Here is a 22,250-nt window from a genome sequence, read left to right as displayed (position 1 = left end):
GGAGGGGAATAGCTAGTTCAGTGACTGAAGTGCAATCAGGCATAGTGCTAGCACAACTATACTCTCAGTATATAAGAGAGGGAATACAGCATCCATAATGAACTAGCTATTTATAGCTATGGAGGCAGAACTAGATTTAGGTAACCCCGTACAGTGATCTAACTCTAAAGTCACTTTGGTCCCCGTCCCCGTCCCGCTTTTACCCCCTTTCGTCCCCGTCCCCGTCCCGCTTTTACCCCACCCCCACAGGGTTGCTTTCTTTACAAAGAAATACGAAGTTTCGAATTCAAACTGCTCTACCACCCAGGGCAAGAGAAGCCAACTCTTCCTCATAGTGTTTCAATACGATTGGGTGCATAGTCTGTCTATGCTGTTAGTTTGGAAAAGATCTGAGACTTCTCACCATCTGGGTGACGAGCGTCAAATATTTCTGCAGTATCAAAGAATTGTGTCGCGCTTTCTAGCTATTTCCAGCGCTTCTGCAGCCACAACAATCATCTATTATTAACTAAAACTATGGAAAAATGTGTCCCCGAATGTTTGGTAGCAGCGGTTATCAATTATTATTTCATCCACAGCTTCTACGCCTCGCTCTAAGCTATGCATCAAGGGAAGCAGCAAAATCGTCCAAATCTGACTTCACTTCTCACGCTCCACAGCAGCTTCAAATCTTCACTAGATCACCCTACATCACCATTATACTGCAAAACATCCCAAAACAAACCGAAAAAAAGCACAAAATCTGTCATTTTTGATTCGAGCTGGGTGGAGCTGCTGGTGAGCTGCTGGTATACTGCATCATATGAAATCACAGAAACACCAACTGCTACTACTACCAAACGTTTTGAACCATCATTATCATCATTCTAAACAAAATTAAGTGACCAGTGTGGCATCAGAAGTACTGGAAAGCACTTTGGTACCATTGAGAGAATCCCTTGAAATGACGCTCGAAAATTTTGACGTTCTTCGCCCAGATGGTGAGAAGTCTCAGATCCTTTCCAGACTAACAGCATAGACAGACTATGCATCCAACCTTATCACATCACTATGAGGAAGAGTTGGCTTTTCTTGTCTTGGCTGGTAGGGCAGTTTGAATTCGAAAATTCATGTTTCGTTTTCTGCTTTTTGAGAGAAAGCAACCCTGTGCCGGGAACCCAGTGAATAATTTACTTATTACTGTGCGTATTTTTTAACTACATTAACATCTAGCTAAGCAGCAAGTTTTGTCCTGTTCTTTGCGTGGAGCACGAAATTTAAAAAATAATTTTTGGACCTCACGAAATACTAAAATCGATATTTCTGTGAAGACAACAATCGTGCCTCCGGTTTCATGGTGGATCTAGCAATGGGATACTACAATGAACATCCCACAATGGTAGGGGATCGATTTGTAAAAGTTGATTTTTCGGATTGCGGACCCTACTAAAGGATACGTAAGTTATGGGCGTTTGTTTACGTCACATCGAAACGATCGTACGCGATCGATTTTTCTTCACTGATTTCGTCTCTGTATGCAGTGAAGAATGGTAATAGAAGAAAAAACCTACACAGTAATGGGCTCCTCCATTCACGGCGAACACAATGGTGAAAGTTGCAGCTCTGTACTACATTGTGTTTGTAAGTTACAGCCGTTTTTGTAAGCGCATGTAATTTATTTTCCCAATACTTGCTGTACAAATCGATCTTTCTGTTGTTGCTACTTTGTAGGGCTGTAACTCCAAAAGTTGTTGTCATATGAAGCTGAAACTTGGCCAGAGTATACACTTGGCTAAGTAGATTATAAATATTCAATAATAATAAAATTTGAAAAATGCGCCATTATGTCGGGTTTTCGAAGATCCGGTCAAATATTATTATTATTATTAATTAGCAAAGCCCACTAGAGGCAACACGCTAATGAGCATTACAATCACATATTACATTAGTTACAGATAATGTTATAGTTAGTTATGATTTGGATGTACAGGCTGTGTCTATATCCAAAATTTACAATTAACTCCTCTAATACTATACAATTAATTACATGACCACTACTACTGCTACTAATGGCCGGAGTAAGGTATATGTGGGTATTATAAGTCACTTAAGTAATTTAGTTAAAACATTCCTATCACTTAATAATGTGAACATTCCTATCACCTAATAATGTGACCCTAATTTTCATACTACTTGTAGGCAAAGGTGTCACCAAAAACTACACTATCCTAAAATTTCAAAAATTATCCTATTATGTGGTGGGCTGTATGATCTTTTCTCTAAAGTGCTTTATGTGCTCCTATTATGAGTCATATGGGGTATTATGGGTCACAATATGTGACTGAATTTGACAAAACAAGGCTTCAACGCACAAAACGTTGACGTCGTTAGGAGATATGGCGATTTTAAGTAATCATGGTGTAATAACTTCCCAGTGCCTACAGCTGTGCAAACAAAATTTGCACCAATTATCCATCTATTTACTAGCTATCACTGAGTGGGTGTATAAATTTCTGATACCTAACATTTGCCCTGTTTTGGGCAGCTTTTTTCGAGCGGGGAATTATATCACAGGTGGTAGTAATAGAGTGGGAGGTGGGAGGTGGGCTTAATATAGGGGTATAAAATAAAGTAAGAAGACGAATGGAATCCAGAGGCCAAGTTTGGGCCCTCCATGGCCCTCAAATCTCTCCAAATTAACTGAGAACACTAATGGCGAGCTCTCTGTGAAGTCCCAGCTTACCACACACCATTATCACAAAGCCATGGCCATTTAATGGCGCCAATCTCCCACTCGTGGCTTTGACAAGGTCGGAAGAAAGCTGCTACAGAAACCAGACTTGCCAGTCCTGAAGGTAGTACAGTGTGGAATATGATAGTGTCAGTGTGTTAGACCAGCAATCCATTTCTGGTAAAAACGTAAGTTTGATTTTGTGTGTGTGGATGCCTTGTTAGAGTAAGCCACCAATGTTCGACCACCATCAGTTCGGACGCGATTTTTCTTTAAACCCACAAAGAAAATTTCTGCTCTTGCTATGTCTTTGGAGAGGTTTAGGCCATAAACTCTTGCTTGCAAAATTTCAGACCTGCAGCTCTCTTTGCCTGGCTGCAGGAGCTACAAAGGTGAGCTGTCTGAATGTTCTCAATTTTCGGACAATAATATGTATTATCGGACTGCTCGTAATGCTTGAAGTAGGTATTCCAGCCCAATTTTTAAATTTTGGAAAAATGGACTTTTATATGCTCAATAGATAGAGTATTGATTGTCGATCTCAGAAATAATATAGTTTGTTGGGTTGGAATTAACTACTTTGGCATGCACAGTGCTTAAAAACTGAAAAAAGGTACATTTTCTCCGGGGCTCCCCATAAAATTTTAAAGGGGAAATGGCCCAATTGAATCAGGAAGCCATCTAACAATCTGGACTATCTTGGAACTGCAGTTATTTCTAGCTGCAAGTTTGTACATGTAATGAGAGTAACTTGAGGTCTTATTGGTAGGGTCCGCAATCCGAAAAATCAACTTCTACAAATCAATCCCCCTACCATTGTAGGATGTTCATTGTAGTATCCCATTGCTTGATCCACCATGAAACCGGAGGCACGATTGTTGTCTTCACAGAAATATCATTTTCAGTATCTCACAAGATGCAAGATTTATTTTTAAAATTTCGTGCTCAACACAAAGGACCGGATGAAACTTGCTACTTAGCCAAATCGTATCCAGAGTTGTTGTAGTTGAAAACTACGCACAGAAATAAGTAAATGGTTTGCTGGGTGCCTGGCACAGGGTTGCTTTCTTTGAAAAAACAGACAAAAAAATACGAAATTTCGAATTCAAACTGCCCTACCACCCAGGGCAAGAGAAGCCAACTCTTCCTCATAGTGTTTCGATACGGTTGGGTGCATAGTCTGTCTATGCTGTTAGTTTGGAAAAGATCTGAGACTTCTCACCATCTGGGTGACGAGCGTAAAAATTTTTTGCAGCATCAAAGAATTATGTTGCGAATTTTACTCATTTCCAGCGCTTCTGCAGCCACAACAATCATCAATTATAGACTAAAACTATGGCAAAAGATGTCCCTGAACGTTTGGTAACAGCGGTTGTCAATTATTATTTCATCTACAGCTTCCACGCCTCGCTCTAAGCTATGCATCAAGGGAGGCAGCAAAATCGTCCAAATTTGACTTCACCTCTAACGCTCCACAGCAGCTTCAAATCTTCACTAGATCACCCTACATCACCATTATGCTGCAAAACATCCCAAAACAAACCGAAAAATGCACAAAATCTTTCATTTTTTATTCGAGCTGGGTGGAGCTCCTGGTGAGCTGCTGGTATACTGCATCATATGAAATCACAGAAACACCAACTACTACTACTACCAAACGTTTTGATCCATCATTTATCATCATTCTAAACAAAATTAAGTGACCAGTGTGGCATCAGAAGTACCGGAAAGCACTTTGGTACCATTGAGAGAATCCCTTGAAATGACGCACGAAAATTTTGACGTTCTTCACCCAGATGGTGAGAAGTCTCAGATCCTTTCCAAACTAACAGCATAGACAGACTATGCATCCAACCTTAACACATCACTATGAGGAAGAGTTGGCTTTTCTTGTCTTGGCTGGTAGGGCAGTTTGAATTCGAAAATTCGTGTTTCGTTTTCTGCTTTTTGAGAGAAAGCAACCCTGTGCCGGGAACCCAGTGAATCATTTGCTTATTACTGTGCGTACTTTTTAACTACACTAACTCTAGATAATATCTAGCTAAGCAGCAAGTTCTATCCTGTTCTTTGTGTGGAGCCCGAAATTTAAAAAATAATTTTTGCATCTCACGAAATACTAAAATCGATAGTTCTGTGAAGACAACAACCGTGCCTCCGGTTTCATGGTGGATCTAGCAATGGGATACTACAATGAACATCCCACAATGGTAGGGGGATCGATTTGTGAAAGTTGATTTTTCGGATTGCGGACCCTATTATTGGATCTCAGTGATCTTTGTATATATGCTTTGTGGTAAGCAAATATGTTTCACCTACTCCACAGTTCTCAGCACAATAGTGTCATACCCCTAGGTTGTGGCTATCTCAAGTAAGTAAAAACATCAAGTTAACAACTTGTAAAGGTAAGCAACTAAAGTGGAGGTGCCACAATGATGCAACAATACATAAGGTGGAGTTGTGGTTTCAATTATGGCATTGTAATGTTGACTTTGAAGTGGTTTGTATTTTTGAGCTGATGACACAGCCATCAGAAAATTGCTGAAAATCGCTAACCCGAGCGAAGTAACTACGCACTTTAAAGTAAGCACCAGTGACTACCTTCCACCCGACACTACGTTTTAAAAGTTTTAAAGTATTCTACATAGTTTTGCAAGGCTTGAAAAGATTACAAGACGACACAAAACGTACTTGTATGTAACGCGCACGGCAAAACTAAGGTTTTCATGATGATCAGCGTGTGGACAAACCCCATAGTGATTTTCATCCTCACTGGAGCTCGGACTACGGAGCAATCCCAAGTTAAACGCGAGTTGTTGTTTTGTGCCAGGGTTCTATTGGGGAATATACGGAGAAATTTTCATTAAATAATCTCGGATACTGGAATGCCTACTTGAAGCTGATCAAGTTTTTCTGTGCTTGATATGAAAGAGCTACTCTTATACTCTCCAAATATATGCAGATATTTAGCTTTGTCCTAATTGACTGTGAATTACAAATTTCCAGTCACCTCTGTCGTGGAATCTTAAATTCGGCCGCATGTGAAACTCATGCAAATCAAATAGTTACCTATATCGAATCCAAATCTATTTTTATGACCATTGAGAGTATCAGCTACCTTTCAATAGTAAATAGATACGTGCAGGATGACCGTACCTTGATTTTTTGCCCGAATAGCTACATTGCATTTAGGCTTCTCTGATAGAACAGCCTAGCTACTGCACCCAGCAATCATATACAGAATCTAAATCCACTTAAATGGGGTTTTGACTATATCTGTCTTAAAAATGTCAAAAGTTTGTCTTCAAATTGTCCAGGACATTAGCCAGATTGAAATACTCTAATAGAGAAGTCAATTGCTCTAATATAACGATCAGCTAATGTATTATCACATGTAAACAGTATTTAAGCATTGTAATCAACTAAATTTACATATTAATAGTCTTATTGAAGTAAATATGTCTAGACGTAGCCCTCAGATATTCTAACTGCTCCAATTGTATAATGGGTGACTGTTCTATTATAGTGTTTTGATCTGGATAGTGTCCTGGACATTTGGAGAGAAATTTTTGACATTTTTAAGACAAGGCCAGGGATAGTAAAAACCCCATTTAAGTGGATTTGGATTCTGTATATGATTGCTGGGTCAGTAGCCAGGCTGTTACTGTCAGAGAAGCTTAAATGTAATGTTGCTATTCGGGCAAAAATCAAGGTACAGTCATCCTGCATGTATCTATTTACTATTTAAAGGTATAGCTGATGCTCTCAAGGTTCATAAAAATAGCTTTGAACTTGATATAGGTAACTGATTTGCACGAGCTTCACATGAGGCCGAAATTAAGATTGCACGACAGAGGTGATTTTGGAACTTTGTAATTCACAGCCAATAGGGACTAAGCTAAATATCTGCATATAGTTGGAGAGTATAAGAATTGCTCTTTCATATCAAGCACAGAAACACTTGATCAGCATCTAGCTTTACAAGCAGTGCCACTCGACCGATAATACTTATTTTTGTCCGAGAATTGAGAAGATTCGGACAAGTCACTTTTGTAGCTCCTGCAGCCAGACTAAGAAAGTTGCAGGTGTGGAATTTTGCATGCAGGAGTTTATGGCCTAGACCTCTCCAAAAGCATAGAAAGAGCAGAAATTTTCTTTGCGAATTTAAAGAAAAATTGCGTCCGAACCGATGGTGGTCGAACATGGTTGGCTTACTCTATATGAAATCCGGTCACATATTCATTACTTTCATAAGTTTATTATTTAATGGTAAATGTTTTGGAAATGTTTACAGGCACTCTAATGGCATTCAAAAAACACCATAGTTGTGTAATAGGATTAATTATGTTATCGATGTATGCGTAATCCCAAGATCAATTACCCTATGGAATCAACTACCAATCAATGATATTTTTTCCCTAAATGATTTTGATAGTATTCTTCAATCAACACTGACACATTCAATGAAAAACAGTAATTAATAATCTAAAGACATTATTTTATACTCAAATTTGCGAGGGTCCGCAACACAACCCTTAGATTCGAGATTCGGCAAATCTTGCCAAAGATTCAAGATTTGAACAGATTTTTAAAAAGGTTTAAAGATTTGAAATAAGATTTGAAATATTTTAAAATACTGAATTTTTACGTTTTTGGTGTCGTCCTCAAGGTCATCCTTCAAAAGTTCTAGCTATGACTAATGATAACCATGCCAACACATATGGACTAGCTCACTATATCAAGGTAAACAGCACCATGTTAGAGATTTGGCCAAGGATTTGGCAACATTGTCTGCACATCTCATGCTATGGTTGAAGCCAGCTGAGCCTCGATCGATCAGTGTACCTTGCAGTGTACCCCCTTGATCTACCATAACGTGCTGTTTATCAGTCAGGCACTGGAGGATGAACACAGAAGACAGAACCTGTATAGCTACGTACTGGTTATCAGGCAATGGAGGGTCGTAAACACAGAAGATACGAGGCCGTGTAACGGTGTAATACCATACAGCTAACTAATTACAATTTTACAGTTCATTTATAAGAAGGTTGTTAAACACGGTGATAGATGAAGCTTCAACAGTCTCTGGTTGCAAGTTGTTCCATATAGCATGCAGTGGAAGGAAAGAAGCTGAATTTATATGTGTCAATTCTAGTGAATTGCAGGGTAAGTTGATCTGATTAAAGCTATTCTATTCTCTAGAGCTAAGATCAATTTAGTTTTACTGCGATTAAGATATAATTTGCTTTACTGCATGATGCAAACCTATTTAAAATAAAGCATTCCTTAAAATAAAAGAATATAGCATGATATCTCACATGACTATATATATAAGTGATGAAACTGACATCTTGATGTAGGACAATATATGATAGAAACAATCATGAATTCATCACACTGTTGGCAGATCCAGTCTTGAATTATGTTTAAGTCCTGCTGATCTGGTAGGATCTGATGGAATTCTACATTGTCAAAACTAATAAAGGTCAATCGTCTGGGTTGGAAGCTTTATGAAAAACATGATAACACCTAGCTGCATACAGTATAAGTCTGAAAAGTATAAATCAAAGGAAGGGGATTAAATATAATAATTATGTCTTGATTTATACATAGTCATTGGTGTATAATCTATAACAATGTATCTCGTTGTCTGTTTAATGTTAACATTTCATTTCATCAAAGCATCTGACAGTTCCACAAAATACATGCAATATAGAGCCATCACCCATATAATTATGATGGCTTATGTAAGCACCTGTGAATTATTTTCTTGAAATCTTCTGACTTTTGTACAAATTGATTTATTGCCTCGTCCTGCTGTCTACTGCCTTTTTTGTCATGGATTTCCATCTTGCATTTTTATAATAAATGACTTCATTTCTCCACAGTATAAGTGATTTGAAAGTACACAAGCTGGTATACTGTATACGTTCTTTAGAATATAGTTGAGTTAAAATGACCAGATTTGTGAAAAGGTACCTTTTCCACACCTTTTACATACCAGCTACAAAATGGTGTAACACTTGACTCCTTACACTGATAAACTTGCTCTTAGTATCAAAATGCAGATAGATACTAGTAGCTATGTACACTCATGGATAATTGCATGCAGCGAATTATAAGGTATATATATTCAAAAACTTATGAAACCCCGAAGTTCAAAATATGCATGGGTCAAATTTTGTCTGTGAAAAGGTACCTTTTTGCAAATCCGGTCACAAATTATCTAGCTGTTGCATAGCAACTGCACACACTGACAATGTATGGCAAATTTTAAGTTTTGTTTCTTCTTCCACACAGTACATTGTGGCTGCAATTGCTACACATATGTTGCTTCTTATTGGATTCATGATCCATTGTTTAATTGATACAATGAAAATTCAAAAACTAGGCCATTATTATACATAATTGTACTCCTCTATCTATAATAGAGTTAATGATGTAATGTAATGATGTGACATGATGTAATATAATGTAATTTATGCATACCTGTAACATTAATATTGTGTACTGTAGTTGTAAGAGTTAGTTGTTATTGTGTACTTTCAGCTATTGATTAATAATATTATATACAGTAGTCTGTTTTGCCTATAAATGGTCTGCCTACACTTCCCTACAATTAGAACAATACCCACACATAATATTTATGTATTTACAAATACTCCTGAAGATAGTCAAAGATTAGTACAATAATTTAAAGTTATATAGAGCGATATTACCCAAAATTCTACTAGGGGTTTCATACTTGTATAAATGAACTTTGTAAAAATGTGTTTGGGTTTAAAGGTGCCCAATTATCCCTTCAACATAAAACAAGAGCAGTATGTTCCTTGTCTTACTCAGAAATTGAAATTTGAAGTTTGATCTTCTAAAGCATTATTTAGGACAAAAGACATTGATTTCTTTTAGGCTGTAGAATTGTGCCAGCATATTGATATTCACATTTTTTCAATGAATATAACTGGAATGCATAGTGATATAAATGCAAAGCCATGCATGCAGTAGAGGTAGCATTGTAGCTAAATATAAACATAAGATTTTGATATACTTATCCATATACTGCATTCTGATTGGTTACAACATAGCAACCATATTAAATAATTTGCATCCATTGGCAAATGGAGCCAATTTTTTCAGGCATATATATTTTTTCATTAAATATTTTATTCTATTGTTGCTACATATAATCTATTGTTTACCTTTAATTTGTTAGTACACTATAGCTTCCACTTAAAATGGATATTTATGCCTGGTGGCACTAAAGGTGTGTTGAGCAGACAATTTTAATCAGATTAGCTCAAGAAGTACAATATAATGATTGCTCAGACAGAGGAAGACCTGGAGAATGCTGATACAATAACATTGAGGGAGGTATAGCAAAGAGATATAACTGCAGAGAAAGTAATGTTTTTAGTTTGCAAATTAATGTAAATCTGCATGGCTGTAGCTTATAGCAATATTAGACATGCTATACTCTAAGACTGATGTGCATAGTAACTAATTGTGCAATAAATTTTATTTATGGTGAGTTTATGAGTTCTAATGTATAGTTCAGTAATAAATGTATAATAAGTAGCATTATTTAATTGTTAAGTGCGTTGTATAGCTACTCGCTACTTAATGTCATACTTGTGGATGGGAAGACAATGTGTTTAGCTACTCTTATCTGAATGTACTCTTTAAAGTTAACAACATCCACATTAATCTATGCTGTTCCAGTGTGATGAATATACTATTTACAGTATGTATAAACAAGAAAAGTATGTAAACAAGAAATTGGATCCTCAAAAGAAGAAGAGTGTACATAGTATATAAAAATGCAAATACATGCAGTGAGGAGCCATCATAGGCGGCGGAAAGGGGGGGGGGGGGGGGCTAGGGGGCTTAGCCCCCCCTCAGAATGATATCACACCGAAATTATCTTTCTTGGAGTGGGACTGAAAACCGTGATAAAGATCGAGATACTCTAATAGAGCAGTCACTCTAATAAAGTAGTCAGTGTGTAGCGAGCTACGTAAGGATTTTTATGTAGTTTATCAGTTAGAAATGGTAGCTGGTGAGGTGGACAGCTCTTGTCAGTTGGTTGTGACCTTTTTTTTTTTTTTTTGGTCTCACCTTACCAAACTATAGAAATAAGTCTGGGTCAGCCCAGCCCCCCCTCATATCAACTACTTGCTCCGCCGCTGGGAGCCATGTTGCACAACTGATGACACTTGAAGATCTTGACAATATAGACTTACTTATTTTCAAGAACCGTTTGCAAAATGCATAGACACTAAAATTTTGTTTTTGTACATTAGCGATTTACCCAATGGGTTTTGCTAATCAATAATAATAAAAAATAAATAAATAAAAAATATATATATATAATTACGAAGTTCATTTTTCCAGTTATTAGCTTTGCACAAGCAGTATATGTATAATTCAGTTAGAACTTACTAGCTACCATGCATGTTGTAATTGTTCTCCTTGCTTTTTTACCCAATTCTGTTGTAAATTGTCAGTTATCCACACTTATAATTGAGTATATAAGACCATCTGCATGCTTCTGATAGCTATAAAGTAGCATACATGCACAGTACCATTTATGTAAAGTTCTGCAGACAAAGTGAGATCATGTACATAAGATTTAGGTACATTAGTATAGGACTATACTGGAAAATGCATGGGCATGGCAAGGATAAAATGCATGTGTGTTCTGATGAATAAATTTATAGTTACAGCTCAGTATAGTAAGCAGATTATTGTGTTGTGTTCTAAGTTTGCTCAGCTAGAAATGCTTGTAAAGACAGCCTATTGTAGCTAGGTGATGGCAAGGCTAGAAGACACTGCATAATACGCATATGTGGTACGTACCATACGCGTATGTGTATACCGTACGCGTATGGTACGGAAAATCGTACCGTACGCGTATGGTATGGGTGGGGACTATTCTACGGAACGGAACGGAACGGAATGATGGACTAAACTACGGAACGGAATGCTTTCTCAAATTGAAGCTTGCAGCTTACCATTGCTGTACAAGTTATCGGTGGCACTTCCAGCTGGTAAACAAATGTACCCCCAAGAAAGTTAAAGATCGATTGTGGGTTCTTGCTGTTTATCTTCGGATGTATCAAGTAGGGAACTTAATGCATGACTTGTTTTTGCTAATATGTGAGTTGTTTTTGCTTACTTTGACTTTAGAATGTACAATCTGGGGCTCAGCCTTTCTAATAGGCATAAATCCGGCAGTATGTAGCTACACTACGAAGGAAACAAGTATGGTGACAAGCTGAATCAACTCTGTCAGGCTAAACAGAATCTAAAGGAATTTTGTGCAGTGTGTGAAGAGCAAACATTCAGATACCTCAAGGAGGCTATATTGTGGGAACATCAATGATTCATTAACAGAATAGTGGACTACATAATGTCAGATATCTTAGCCTGAGTATAGTGAGTTGAATCCAGGATGGGGTCTATTTTACAGAATGGAATGCTTTCTGAATCAAAACTTACAGCTTGTCTAGCCGCTATCATTGCTGAAGTTGCATTCATCAGTGGAACTTCCAGGAAATGGAATAGGATAATAATAAAATATTAATAGCTGTTTCATGCAGTGCATTGTTCTATTACCTGATATATCAAGCAGGTCTCTTCAATTCATTTATTGCATGACCAAGGCAAGTTTTGTTACTACAATATAGTAGCTGATTGGATGTCAGTTGTTTCTGGTGATCTTGACAAGATAAATAGTTTAGAATACCACTCAATTTCTTCAGTTTCAGAGTGTAATATCCACAGAGAAATTAACTAGAAAGTTACTGGTGACAGGAAAAGTCTAGGTGATCATGACTTTATTCAGTCTAATAAACAGAATATATGGTTGATTGAGTGAGGTATCACTTACAGAATGTTCAGACAACCAGCGATGAGATGCATGCATGGATTCATTGAATTTTTGTTTCAGTTGGAGACATTAAATATCCAAAATGTAAAAGGTTCCCCTGGTAGGATAGTCTCTAAAGCGCAGTTTTTAACACACAGGCAGAGAACAATCTTTATTCTCAGCAGCACAATTACAATCAAAAAGTCTATTTTTATAGTCCAAAATTACATCATAATTAAAGTAATTGTAAGGTCTCTGATTCACAAAAAGCAAACTGACTGTATAATATTAATTCACTTGCTTTATATTTTCTCAATTTTGAGCCTGTATACAAATAATTAAATTTTTCTCAGTTCTAGAATAACATGGGAGAGAAAATTTATCTTTGTTTACCTATACTGTACAACTTCAAAGGAAATGAAGAATAAAATTAGTAAAACCACAACAAGGTGAATTACAGATTTAAATACTAAATATGAATTAGAGCCTTTAGATAATTATTGTTCCAAATGGAAAAAACAAGGACTGGTGAGATCTTGGTTAATTAATGACAGCGGTTGGAGATTAAAAGGGTGGTAACTTCTTGTTCTTGAATTTGTTGCAAAGTGGAAGTACAAATCAAAATGGGATATCAATTTCATTATGAAAAAATTGTATACTTAAATAATCTAGCATTACTGTATTCATTTGTCCTCCACTTAAATATGCTACAACAGTGTCGGTACATTGGCAGTCTACCTTGAAATCTCAACTCTAGAGTAGATCCAACACAGAGCAGCCCACACTGTAATTTCATGGACCATACGGCTGGACTGGGAGTCACTTGAAAAATAGATGAACAAATTTAACCTGTTTTGTTTGAAGTGAAGCATGTGAAATGTTACACTTAAGAAATCCTAGGATTCTTAGGTGGTATGTAATTAATGTGAGTGTTCCATTTCCGGTCTGACTAGATACATTGAAATTACACACACATCTTGGTCCAAATCACATTTGCCTGGTGGCTATGGGCATGGTTTCACATGCATATAGCTAGGCTTATAATTGAGATTTGGTTGATCTTGGAGTTTTGGCATTTGGCCTGATTCAAGGCTAGCAGTCAGACACATCCTTGAATTTGTGCAACAGAAAAAATCAGTTCACTATTGAATACAGCATTAGTCCACTGCACCGGCTGTTAATAACTCCATGCATACAATTCAGTGATGTTCGCAGAATATAGCCCCTTTGCGATCTGCCAAAATATTTGCTCCTCTGACAATGCACAAAATTCTTCAAGTTTTAATTCAGCTGGCTCTTTCCTGTTACCAGTGTCTTCCTGCTTGCTTTATTTGTACACTGACTTATGATTATGATTACTTACAAACTGATATGTTCAGGTAAGGAAAAAACATTACAAATCACATAGATGAGAGTCAGTTATAATTTATCTAAAAATACTTGTAGAGATTGGGATTCTATTGTGTCAGTTGGTAAATTGTTCCAATCGCGGATAGATTTGGGGTAATAGCTGAATTTATAATGATCTGTTCTAGCAAACGGAATCTCAAAATGGAAGGGGTGGTGGTGGCGGGTGGGATATGTGGTGTTGGTGAAATAATTTGGGACTGTTAAGACTGATGAGGAGTAAACAATGTTGTAGAATACTTTTAATCTAGTCACATATCGTCGGTGTTGAAGTGATGGCCATTGTAGATCTGCTAACATAGATGTAACACTACTGTTATATCGGTAGTCTGACTTGACCCAACGAGCAGCACGTCATTGTACCATTTCAATACTTTGTATCTCCTTCTGCAAGTAGGGGTCCCATACTGCCGATCCATACTCCAACAGTGGTCTCACTATACTGGTGTAGGCTAAACATTTAGTTTCTGCAGAACATCTATAAAGGTTACGTTTAACAAAGTTTAGCATCCTTGTTGCTTTAGAGATAACTTGATTGATATGAGGTGTAAATGACATTTTTGAGTCTAAGAGAATTCCTAAATAAGGGTGTTGGGTAACTCGCTGCAAAAAATAATTTCTGATAGTATAGTTGAAAGTAGAGGAAGATGTTAGTCTACTACAGGTAAGTACCACACACTTGGAAGTGTTTAATTCCATTAACCAAGTTTCAGTCCACTTTAATATAATGTTGAGGTCATGTTGTAATAATAATTGATCTTGCTGACTATTGATAGTTCGATATAATATGCAATCATCTGCAAAAAGTTTCAAATGGGATGAGATGCCACACTTGATGTCATTAATGTAGAGCAAAAACATCAATGGGCCAAGAACAGTTCCTTGGGGAACACCTGACTGAACTTGCACAAAATTTGAATCATGTCCATTCACAACAACACGCTGTGTTCGCTGAGTCAGCCAAATCTTTATCCAGTCATAAGTTGTACCTTGAATCCCATAGTGAGAAAGCTTGTTTAAGAGTCTACAATGCGGAACTGTATCAAATGCTTTCCTAAAGTCAATGAAAATCATGTCTACTTGGGAAGTATTATCCATGGCCAATTGTACGTCTTCAACAACAGATATGAGCTGAGCCTCACATGAATGACCTGCTCTAAAACCAAATTGCTCGTCAATTAATATGTTGTTGGTGTTGAGGTGCTCTGCAATGTGGTGATACATAATATGTTCTAATATCTTGCAACAAACTGAAATTAGTGAAATTGGCCGGTAATTGTTGGTGTTGCTTCTATCCCCCTTTTTAAACACAGGTGTTATGTTGGCTTTTAGCCAATCATTTGGTATATGTCTAGATGTTAGGGACTGGATAAAGATAACAGTTAGAATTGGAGCAATCTCTTTTGCACAAAATTTTAGAATCCTGGTAGGGATGTTGTCAGGACCAGATGCCTTACTTGGATCTAGAGTTTGGAGGAGGTTTTGTACACCATCACATGAAACTGCAATATCTGGAATTATAGGATGTGGAGTGCCGTCGCAGTTTGGTATGTCAGTGGTATTCTCTTGAGTAAATACAGACTGAAATTTGTTGTTTAGAACAGTAGCTTTTTCTTTAGAGCTGTTGATAGTATTACCATTTTCATTTAAAGGAGGTATACCATGTTGGTCTCTGACATATGACTTGAAAAGCCGGCCCAGACTGTTTTCTAAAGTCAAAATGAGCAAACCAGCTCACATAAAGTGCCCTTCTTGGTATATCCGTAGATGAACCAAGGATGAACATCACTGATACAGCTCATCCCACAATTAATACTTCGTTACTAATGACAACCAACAAGAACCCACAATCGATCCTTTAATTCTTTTTATCTTATGTTTAATCACCCACTGGAGGTGCCACTGATAACTCGTAAGGGCAGTTTCAGCAATGGTAAGTTGCAAGCTTCAATTTGAGAAAGCGTTCCGTTCCGTAGTTTAGTCCATCATTCCGTTCCGTTCCGTTCCGTTCCGTTCCGTTCCGTAGAATAGTCCCCACCTATGGTATGTACCATACGCGTATGGTACAAAATACGCATATGGTATAGAACAGATATACTTTACACATAGCCTATCTGAACCTCCAAGTTTGAGCTAAAAAGCTGCTATGGTTAGCTAACTAGAGCGGATTAAAGTTTCCACGAGAATATTAGTATTCTCATTTTTCTCGGATAATAGCTATTGCTTCCTACACCAAATAATTTAGCCACTTCCTACCATCACCATCTGATAGAGCTATTCATTGGCTATCAGCAGAGCCATAGTTTAATTCTTTCCATCACCTTTATGGATAGTTATGATCGGAGATATGAGAGTAAGTAGTTACCTCTATTCTCGGACACATTGTTTCTGTGCTGTCTGATTGAATCTTGGCTCCAGCTATTTTTGGTGGTATAAAAAGGTAGTTTACTGGAATTACATGCTATTTAAAGTAGTTTGAGTCGATGAAAGGTAAAAAATTTCATCAGAAATAGCTGGAGCCAATTAAGATTCAATCAGACAGTACAGAAACAATGTGTCCGAGAATAGAGGTAATTACATACTCTCATATCTCCGATCATAACTATCCATAAAGGTGATGGAAAGAATTAAACTATGGCTCTGCTGATAGCCAATGAATAGCTCTATTTATTAATGCTTTACAGCACAAGTGCTGAAGGTCTGTAGGACACCTGGTCCTACAGCCTGCTCAAAGACTTTAGTTACTTAAGATGTGTTTGAAAAGTTGGAGAAAGGAGAAAAAATCCATGACTGGACCTAGGTAGCCTCGAACCTGCAGCCATCCGATTTACGCTCGAACGCTTACAGGAGTCTACCGGGTGGTCAGGATGTTTTCTCCTTGTTATTTTCATGTAATTATATCCATAGGAATTCTAGAGAATAACTCATTGTCTCTAAGTACCCCAAGTGGAACCAAATGGACACTAGTTTATTTATTAATGCTTTACAGCACAAGTCTATCAGATGGTGGTGGTAGGAAGTGGCTAAATTATTTGGTGTAGGAAGCAATAGCTATTATCCGAGAAAAATGAGAATACTAATATTCTCGTGGAAACTTTAATCCGTTCTAGTTAGCTAATCATAGCAGCTTTTTAGCTCAAACTCGGAGGTTCAGATAGGCTATGTGTAAAGTATGTCCACAACAATTTTCGTACGATTTGGTATAACCGTGTACGAGAACCAGCTGATAGCTCGTGTCCGAGAATAGAGGTGGTGACATGCTCGCACATTTCCGATCACAGCTTCCTGCAAATGAGATAGAAAGAAATAAACTATGGCTCTACTGATAGCTAATGGACAGCCCTAACAGATGGTGTTGGTGGTAAGTCTTCAAAGTATTCGATGTAAGATTACTGACCGGTGTCCGACAATACTTGAATTTTGTCCGAGAATATATGATTTCGAGCAACGACTTTGATGTGGTCTAACACAACAATCAAACACGATTTTTGGCTCAAACTTGGCGGTATAGTTAGGCTATATGCAAGGTATGTCCACACCAATTTTCGTAGGATTCCGTCCAGCAGTTTACGAGAACGAGTGTCCGAGTATACATGGTGTCCGAGAATAGATAATTTGCTTTACTTGTGCCAGATTACGAGAATCTGGTGCAATCAATAAGATTTTTTTTTTTATTCCGGCCCTAATGGCACTCCCATCCTCCCCGATCTCTAGCTAGAAGTTAAACCTAATTTAATTTAAAAAGCAGAAAAAAGAAAAAGCAGCTAAACCTACAGAGCCTACACAGGCCTACAAAAACACCGCATGGACCGCCAGCATACACACAGCAAAACCCCCGGACAGGGGCCTTAACAAGAAAGCCCTGCAGTCTACTGGCCAAACTGCAGGGGGTGGGAGCATGAAACAGAGTTCAACTCCCACAAAGGACTGCAACCAATAAGATCGCTTGGCTGCGAATTAACGCATAACTCGTAAGAACTTTTCTCGCGCAATGTGATGGTGAGTATATGTTAGTCTCGTGACCATCCGGGCTCACGCTAATGCGCAAACACCGTCTGGTGACAATGCTCGAGTTTCTTGGGCCCGGAAGTGCGATCCAGCCAAAATATTGGCTGGCCAATCAGAATTGACGAGTTTCATAATCGCATGAATGTATTGGAAGTAGACGAAAAAGCAGACTATTTAAAGCCATTTTATCAGAAGTTACTCACCTAGGTTGTTCAAAATGTGTTGTCAAGTTGTTTTTCTCCTATCTCACCTTATGAATCGTGACTCGACGTTTCACCAGAAATGAAACGCTTCCTCAACTAATGACAATGAATGAAGAGATCGCATCTAGTAAACGCCCAATTCTGAGTTTTACCTTATTCCTAGTCATTTTCGAATGGTTTTCAATTTTTAAAAACGATTATGCAACTCCTCGATTCTGATTGGCCAGCCGATATTTTGGCTGGATCGCACTTCCGGGCCCAAGAAACTCGAGCATTGTCACCAGACGGTGTCTGCGCATTAGCGCGAGCCCGGCTGGGCACGCGACTAAGTATATGTAGAGATATCGTTAGCGCTTTTGAGTCTGTGGCCGCTTCTTTGGGTTATCCTCACTTGAAGGAAGAGCAACGTTCCGCGATCATTAATTTTGTTACTGGAAACGATGCCTACTAAAGACACTATGCTACGCGTGTTTACCAAGTTTGTTTGACCATAGATATTAGAGAAGGGATAGGCAACCGAGCGCGCGCCGTGTATATCTACCATTGATTGTGGTTGAAGCACTCCTCGGTATTGATTAAATCCATGCGGACAGGATGGCAGTTTGTGGTTTAGTCGTCTTACAGTTGATTTCAACCACCTTGTGGTATTTTAGTTGATATACAAGACTTTTAATGCTTCTGGCTTCTGTTGTTTAATCGTCTTGGGTGGTTTTCATCGCCATTTACGATTTTGATCATCAATGGGTACCTCCGTTTTTTGTCTACCTGTTACGAAGAACAGAAGTCTAGTTCCACTGGGGAAATAGTGCTGAAGTCTTCGCAATACTTTGAAGTTTTGCACAGTACCACTGCAAGATGTTTCTCGCATAACAGCGCTTGTGTTGAAGTTGATAAATCATGGAGTAGTATTTTAAAGAACCGAGATGAGACTGCCAAAGGGAATTAATCAAGCGGAATAATAAAATGAAGTACACCATGCAAAACTATGTTACTTTAGGGTTACTGTGGCATTGTTTGCCAGTCGAAAGTGAACTTACCATGAACACAACAGGTACACAAAAAAATCGTGTCGACTGAGATTAAAATGATTGATGGCGGAAAAAACTCACAACAAGACTTACAATAGGAGTTTGCCTAGTACTTGTAAAACATAAAGAGATTGTCATGAAATACTCCACGCCCGTAGAAAGTAGTCCAGAGCAGAAGACACCATTTTGGCCTCATGAATTCACCAACGGCGGAGTGTTTCAGGGCGCGCGCTGGTTTCTAATCCCTGTACTCTAATATCTATGGTTTGACCAGCTGTTAGGAACAGACAGCTCTATTGTAGGGTCCGCAACGTGAAATTTCGACCTTCGAGAATCAACTACCAAACTACCCACAAATGCTAGGCTAGGTATCACTTAGAAAATGCCGGATTGGCATTATTTTTCATTAACGTCTTGTCGTGCACATCGGCGAATATGCTTACAAATTACGAGATTTTTTGCTATATCTTCAAGGAAATCTCTTAAAGCTACAATACGCACTCTCAACCTTTCTTACTAACTGTGCTCTAAACTAAAACCATCAGTGGCTGCATTGTCTACAGCAATTTCCAGCCGCAGCATCGCGAAAATGAAATTTCGGACGCTAAAAACGCTTCGATGCCTCTGGAGCACACAGTAGCAATGCCAAAGTAACCCTCCCAGGTCAAACTGGTCTGGCATGGGTCCAACTACTACCACACCAAATATCATCGAATTCCAAAATTGTTTGCCATCTGACTGAAGTGACTGGACTGAACTCGACGGCTGTCAAAAATTCGTTAAAAATGCCTATTTTATTCAGACGGCTTAAGCTTGATATATCGGGCATTATGTGATGTATAAGGGTCATTAGTCAATTTAAATATAATGTACCTTGATTAACACCTTCTATGGAAATTTTGAGCCTAGTGGGTGGGTCCTCGCGAAAAAGTCAATTTTTAAATTAATTCCCCTTTGAAGCATTGTTTTCATGTTTAAATGGTGTGAGATGTTGTAAATGTCACAAAGGAGCTTTAAAATGTGTAACAGAACATGTGGGTGTGTCTTGTGGTCAGAATATGGACTTGAAATTGGGAGCAGATTTCACAGCTATTATTTCCGACTGGATATCAGTTCTGATGTTTGAAACTTATTTAATGGGTAAAGGTACTGTGTGTCTACGCATGCGTGAAAAATTGTGGTCAAGGAGGAGTTCCATTTTGAGATATCGATTTCCGTAAAAATTGCTAGATCTTCCATTCTATCAAGTTACCTTTCAATAGAACACTCCCAAAACACATCAAATATGTACACCATACACCGACCAACTACCTGACTACATGTTACTATGTGGTTCTGGTCACAAAACATAACCATCGGCATTTCCAAGTACTGCAAGTAGTGATGTTCTATTTGGTTATGAGCAGAGTAGAACTTGGTCTCCTGTCCACCTTATTTGGATGCTATAGGAAGCCATATGAGGCAACTACACAATTCTTTTACAACTTTCACATATATATACAGAAACGAATGTTGTGTGGTGCACTTAATGATAGCTTAATTTACCCAAGCATATTGTATGTTACAAAGGTATGTTTCTTATGTGAAGCCATATAGTTTCATTTGATTAACCATCGTGATTATTATATATACAAGTAGATCGATCACTATTAAGTATTATAATGCACATCGTACTGTTTTTTAATCACTTAATATTATAAGAAGTACGTACGAATGTATTATGCATCACTACACTATTATGTCACAATATTGATAATGAACAGATCTGGTGATGACAAACTTGGCACGACCACTGCATCAATACACCTCCATCGAAGAGACACTACTTCAAAGTTATTTAGTGTGCAACGGATTAGGTAAAACAAGTAAGTGTAAAAGAGGGATTCACTATGTACGATAGCACATCCACTCAATAGCACACTCAATCATTGTGTCATGGAGAATTGGTAGATACAAAAAAGGCTTGGTTGATACCAACATTTCGTTGCTACGTATATGGAATACGTTCAGAAGCAACAACATGCTTGTAACAAGCAACCCTAAGTGATGAATCTCATCTGTAAGTAAAAGAGATATAAATAATATAGTCCACTGGAGTGTATGCATGTGTGTGTTGTGTGTGTGTAGATATGTGTGCGCGTGTGTGTAGATATGTGTGCGCATGTGTGTAGTGTGTGTACTGTGTGTGTGCATGCGTGAATGTAGTGTGGTATGTGTAGTGCATGTGTGTGTGTGTGTGTGTGTGTGTGTGTGTGTGTGTGTGTGTGTGTGTGTGTGTGTGTGTGTGTGTGTGTAGTGTGTATGTGTACATGTACATGTATAGTGTGCGTGTGTGTAATATGTGTGTCTTTCTAGTTGGGTGTGTGTTATGTGCGTGTGGTGTGGTGTGGTGTGTGTTGGGTCATGTAAGTGTGTATACAGTATGTATGCATGAATTTGTGTCTGTAGTATGTGTACATACAAGTGTCTCTAGATATTAATGTGTACCAAAAATTAAATTTTACAATAGCTCATACACTGTATTCTAACATGTATGTTATATGTTACAATAATATATGTACCTTTCAATATAGTTGCTGCTTGAAATCATTGTAGCACTGTCAGACATACACATATTTATCGGATAATTTTTTTTACAGCAATGAATCTGTAATAAGGAGTGACAAAGCCACGTGAAATCCTGACACACAATAACACAATAGTGTGATATAGTGAGGGGAAGGGCATCATGACACACAATAACATAGTGAGGGTAGGGGCATCACAACACACAATATTACAATAGTGTAACATAGTAAGGGGAGGGGCATCACAACAGACAATAATACAATAGTGTAACATAGTGAGGGTAGGGGCATCACAACACACAATAATACAATAGTGTAACATAGTGAGGGTAGGGGCATCACAACACACAATAATACAAAAGTGTAACATAGTGAGGGTAGGGCCATCACAACACACAATAATACAATAGTGTAACATAGTGAGGGTAGGGCCATCACAACACACAATAGTACAATAGTGTA

Source organism: Dysidea avara, chromosome 1, assembly GCF_963678975.1.
Source record: "Dysidea avara chromosome 1, odDysAvar1.4, whole genome shotgun sequence".
Lineage (NCBI taxonomy): Eukaryota > Metazoa > Porifera > Demospongiae > Dictyoceratida > Dysideidae > Dysidea > Dysidea avara.
This window is presented reverse-complemented; position numbering follows the sequence as displayed.